The sequence below is a fragment of the Cebus imitator genome, unplaced genomic scaffold, assembly GCF_001604975.1.
Source record: "Cebus imitator isolate Cc_AM_T3 unplaced genomic scaffold, Cebus_imitator-1.0 Scaffold87, whole genome shotgun sequence".
Taxonomy (NCBI): domain Eukaryota; kingdom Metazoa; phylum Chordata; class Mammalia; order Primates; family Cebidae; genus Cebus; species Cebus imitator.
In genome coordinates this window covers 1,017,837-1,023,845 of record NW_016107402.1, presented here as the reverse complement: position 1 = coordinate 1,023,845, position 6,009 = coordinate 1,017,837, and positions in this window count along the sequence as shown.

The following is a 6,009-nucleotide window of genomic DNA, read 5'->3' as shown; positions in this document are numbered from 1 at the left end:
AAAAAAAAAAAAAAAAAAAGAATAATTGTTTTAACAGTGTGAGTGGGAATAATTGGGAATATCAAACTTTACCTGCTTTCTTGGCTGGTTTAAATGTCTTTTAATTTGCGTCACAGTTAGAGGTTGGGAAGCCAAGCCCACCTGTCAGAAACCCTGAAAGAAAAAAAAAAAAGAATTTGTGCCACAGAATCTAAAACTTCCAAGTTCCTCTAGGAGAAGTCTTGTCTTGGGATTAGATCAAAAGACCCCTGTGAGCTGAACTTCTCTGCTGCAGCTTAAACCCATTACAGTTCAATCTGATCCAAAGAGGCCCCTCCCTCCCTTCCCCTTGGCCACTGGCCTCAGCTCTGCAGGCTCCTTGGATTTCTATTCCCCAGGAGAGGCAGTCTAGCTCTTAATTAAATTCTCTCGTTAGAAGTAAAGCCCGAGGAAAACAAACAGCAAAACCTCTCCTGAGAGACTTGTCTCTTCCTGGCTCAGAGACTCGAAGCTGGAGATGGTATCGCTGACTGCCTTCGGACATCCATCCCTTGCTGCTCCCTGGGAATTTCCTGTTGGCTCCTTCCCAGGCTCAGCCTCACCCGTCTGGCCCAGAGGAAATTGCAATGGGAGGTGAAAGCTGTTATCAGGAGTCTCATTGCATGCTGCATTTAGAGGTGAGTCTCTGGACTCAGTCAACAGGGGAGGCTGGGGAGGCTTCAAAGAAGAGCCATGGCAAGAGGCACTGAGATATGGGCTCAGGGACATGGAGCTCTTCTCCCCAAGGACAGCAGACATGCGATCACACCACACATACCAGACTTTGCCCCCTCACCCCTGCATTACACTCCAGTAGATGCAGGAACCATGGGGAGGTGGAAAGAGCACTGGACTGGGAGTCAGGAAGCCCTGAGTTACTTACTTACTATGTGACTGTTTAATAGTAATCAGAGCAAAATGTATTGTGGGATTGTGTGCTAAGTGTTACGCTACACCCCACACATGCTGGGTGTGGAGGCTTCTGCCTGTAATCCCACACTTTGGGAAGCTGAGGTGGGAGGATCTTTTGAGTCCAGGAGTTTGAGACCAGCTTGGGCATAGGGAGATCCTATCTCTACAAAAAATTTAAAATTTAGCCAGATGTGGTGGCATGCACCTGTAGTCACAGCAGATTGGGAGACTGAGGCAGGAGGATTGTTTGAACCTGGGATTTTGAACCTGCAGTGAGCTATGATTGAGCCACTGCATTCCAGCCTGGATGACAGAGTAAAACTCAAACTCCTTCTTTTTTTTTTTTTTTTTTTTTTTTGTAATTTCATTTTGTTTCTTTGTTTTTTTTCAATCGGGCAATCTTGGCTCACTGCAACCTCCACCTCCTGGGTTCAAGTGATTCTCCTGCCTCAGCCTCCCGAGTAGCTGGGACTACAGGTGCCTGCCACCACGCCCAGCTAATTTTTGTATTTTTAGTAGAGACGGGGGTTTCACCATGTTGGCCAGGCTGGTCTTGAACTCTTGACCTGGTGATCAGCCTGCCTCAGCCTCCCAAAGTGCTGGGATTACAGATGTGAGCCACTGCACCTGGCCAAAACTCCTTCTTAAAAACAAATTAATAAAATAATAATAGGCCGGGTGCGGTGGCTCAAGCCTGTAATCCCAGCACTTTGGGAGGCCGAGGCGGGTGGATCACGAGGTCAAGAGATCGAGACCATCCTGGTCAACATGGTGAAACCCCGTCTCTACTAAAAATACAAAAAATTAGCTGGGCATGGTGGTGGGTGCCTGTAATCCCGGCTACTCAGGAGGCTGAGGCAGGAGAATTGCCTGAACCCGGGAGGCGGAGGTTGCGGTGAGCCGAGATCGCGCCATTGCACTCCAGCCTGGGTAACAAGAGCGAAACTCCGTCTCAAAAAAAAAAATAAATAAAATAAAATAATAATAATAACAATGGGCCGGGCATAGTGGTTCATGCCTGTAATTCTAGCACTTTGGGAGACCAAGGTAGGCAGATTACTTGAGCTCGGGAGTTCGAGACCAGCCTGAGCAACATGACAAAATCCCATCTCTACCAAAAATATAAAAAATTAGTCAGGCATGGTGGTGTGTGCCTGTAGTCCCAGTTACTTGGGAGGTTGAGGCAGGAGAATCACTTGAGCCCAGGAGGCGGAGGTTGCAGTGAGCTGAGATCACATCCATTGCATTCTAGCCTAGTTTCTAGCTAAATGCTAAAAACTTTTCATACTTAGCATAGAAAATTATCATATCAATACATAGAAATCTACCAAGTTAGGTGACAGAATAAGACCCCATCTCAAAATAATAATAATTAACCCCACGCATGGATGATCTCACTTAATTCTCACAACTTTATTCCTCTTTCTCAGATAAGAAAACTGAGAATCAGAGAGGTTAAGTGACCAACTCAAAGTCACACAGCTAGTAAGTGGTAGAGCTGAGAGTCAAACCAAGTAGGCTGGCTCCAGAGGCTTGGCTCCTAACTACATTTTCCAGGCAGTTCCTCCTTCTAGGTTTCGGTTTTCCCAACTGTAAATTAACAGAATTGGTACCCTCAAACTCCAAAGACCCTTCCAGCTCTAACAACCTGTGCTTTATTCAACAGTCACTCTATTGCCAGATGCTAAACTGGGAATACAAAGATAAGGAAGGCTTCATCTCTGTCCTCAGGTTAGAAACTTCTTCAAAGTAGAAATCACATCTTAATTATCCTTGCTGGCCCCACCCTGCTTACCACAGCAATGTGTAAAGAGAGGGTGCTCAAATTATTTGTTGACCAGATGGACACCTGATTCATGGGGAGTCAGATGTAACTGGGGACCTTGTCCTGTCACTACCCTTGCAAGAGAAAGTCACTCAACCTCTGAGTCTGTTCCTTCATCTATAGAGTGGAAATACACAATAGTACTTTCCCTGCAGGGCAATGGAGAGGAGAATGCATGTTAGGCCCTTAGTGCAGTGCTTGGCGCACACACACGCATATGCACACACACACGCACACGCAGGCATGCGTACACACACACACACACACACACACACACTCTCACACAAAAGCTGGGCATGGCGGCTTGCCTGTAATTCCAGGACTTTGGGAGGCCAAGGTGGGCAGATTATATGAGCTCAGGAGTTTGAGACCAGCCTGGGCAACATAGCAAAACCCCGTCTCTTCTAAAATACAAAAAATTATCTAGACGTGGTGGTGTGTGTCTGTAATCCCAGCTACTCAGGAGGCTGAGGCATGAGAATCACTTGAACCTGGGAGGCAGAAGTTGCAGTGAGCCAAGATCGCACCACTGCACTCCAGCCTAGAGTGCTGTGGCAACACAGTGAGACTCTGTCTCAAAACAAAAACAAACACCAAAAAAATACTTCACCCTATCACTAGCTAGTGAGGGGTTTGCGTTACCCCTCTTTGTGGTCCCCAGGTAAAAGCTACGAACCTATTTCCACGGCTGGGAGCAGGTAGAAACGATGCTCAGCAAGATCCTGAGTGGTGAGGAAGAAAAAAGCGAGAAGCCAGGGCTTCCCATTCCCTGAGAAGCCCTCCCCAGGATCCTGATTCCCATGCAGTCCCTGTTCCTCCCTTCTGTCTAGACAGCTCTCCCCTGAAGAAATTGCAAACCACAGACTGTCTAATGACAAAGCTTGCCCCAGACACTAGTCCCCAGACACACAATTCATTTAACACTCTTTAGAAAAGAAGCAGAAGGGGACTCTATGGGCATAGGAGTGACTAGGTGTTTTCTTCTTTCATTAATGTATCCATCCATCCATCCATCCGTCCACCCATCTATCCATCCTTGGTTGAATGCTAACAACATACCAGATTCTAGGCACTGGGGATACCTAGGTAAATAAGACACAAGCTGGCCTCTAGAAACTAATAATATTGGGGGAGGTGAACACAAAATCACTGTAAAAATCCCAGCTACAATTAGAGTCATAGGGAATACTCCTGAAGAGCTTCCTGTGTGCCAGGTACTGTGCTGTGTACTTCAGATGCATGATTTCAATTTGGCCCTCACCATAACCCCACGAGATAGGAATGCTTAATTGTGATCACTTTACAGATGAGCAAACTCAGGCTTGCAGAGTTTAGATAGCTTGCCCAGGGTTGCACAGCTATTAAACAGGAAAATCGAGTTCAAACCCAGTCTGATCACTGGGTTTATACTTTTTTTTTTCCAGCAGTGTCAAGTTTATTAAATGGTGAGTAACTTGAAATACATTATTTCTATTAAATATTGATAGAATAAAATGAAAAATTTTACAGATTTTAAAAATAAAAATGAGATTTCAAAATAATTCTACAATTTTAGTGAGCCACTGTATTTCCTATACACAAGTTCCTAGAGTTTTGTGCTTTTCCCTGACGTTGGAGTACTGCAGTACAAATTTCTGAGATGCATGTATAAGGTAAGAAACCGAGAAAACCCAAAATTTCAAAGAAATATATTGTGTATAATTTAAGTGGAATCTTGGGCAACTGAGAGAAAAAATATTGGATATTAAGGTTCAGGGCATCAGGAATTACCAATGTGTCCTGTCTAATCATGTCATTCCCTCACTCAAAGCCTTTCCCTGGCTCCCATCACTCTAAGGATAAAGTTCAGCTCCTTTTTCTGGCATTCAAGGCTCTTCATATGCTGGCCCCTTCTCCTCCTCCAGCCCCTCTCAACCACTCTCCACAACTCTAGTAACACCTAAAGACTTGCAGTGGCCCTAACTGAGTTCTCTTTAGCCTCTGTGCCTTTGCACAGGCATTCCTTCTGCCAGGGAACTTCTCTTCTGCCCTTGCCCTTTCTTTGCTTAGATGCCTCCCACTCATCCTCCAAGACTCAGCACAGGGGTACCCTTTCCAGCTGCTTCCTGACTGCTTGCCCATCTCCCAGGCGCTCCACTCTGAGCCTCTAGGGCCGCCTGCTACCTCTCTCTTGGTCTTCCCGGCTGTGCTGTGCTTGCGGACTGTGAGCTCCCTGAGGGCAGGGACTGTGCTTAACATATCCGTGGGCCCTAGGTAGGGGTTCAGAAGCTGAAGTGAACCCTCTCCAGCAGTCCCAGTCTTTTCCTTCAGCCAGCTTTCCAATGTCATTTACCATCTTCAGCTGCTTGTATTGTTCAATGTTGTCAGCAGATGTTTTGTTAGAAGGCGCTGAGATGCTGTACAAGGTTTGCCCTGACCAGGGTAGCTTCTGGGGCTGCAGGGTCTTTTCATTGAGGACACACAACCAGGATGTGTTTATATTTATTCTGCCTGGATTTTTCAGCTGTGGGATCTTAGGCTAGGACCCCAACAGCAGCTGCGACTGCTTTGGCTGTGTAGACAGGACTCTTTCCTCCTTCATGACTTCAACCTGGGACATAAGTGCCTATTTTGGGAAATGCCTATATTTGGCATTGCTCAAGCTTCCTATTTCCTATTTGGGAAAAGAGCCCAGGGACTGAGTAGAGAGGACACCAAGCCGTGGTTGCCGATAACTCCTATTTGCCAGTGATTTATTTGCCTGGGATTTGCGCTAACACGAAAAGAACGTTTGCATTATTAATGATCATTGATCACAGCCTTTCAAAAAAGAGAGCGACTGAGAGAGATGGAGGCTCCAGGCCAACCATCAAATGGTAAACCAAGAGGGTGGGGCTTGAAGAAAGGAGAGGAGGGCTAGGTTGGTAGAGCGTTATGCGGAGACAGAAGGACACAGAAGGACACAGAATAGAAAGTCTGGATGAGCTGCTGAGTTTTGGGTGCGCCAGATGTCCAACAGCTGTGTGGGCTGCAAATAAACCAGTGCTGGTGGGTGCTGCTGGCCTCTCCCTGCACCCAGCGAAAGAGAGTTCAAGACAAAGAATGTTACCCAGGACAAAGGGTCATTTCATAATGATAGAAGGGTCCATTCATCAAGAAGAAATAAAAGTGTTGGCTGCGGTGGCTTATGCCTGTAATTCAGCACTTTGGGAGGCCGAGGCAGGAGGATCACTTGAGTCCAGGAGTTTGAAACCAGCCTGAACAATATAGCAAGA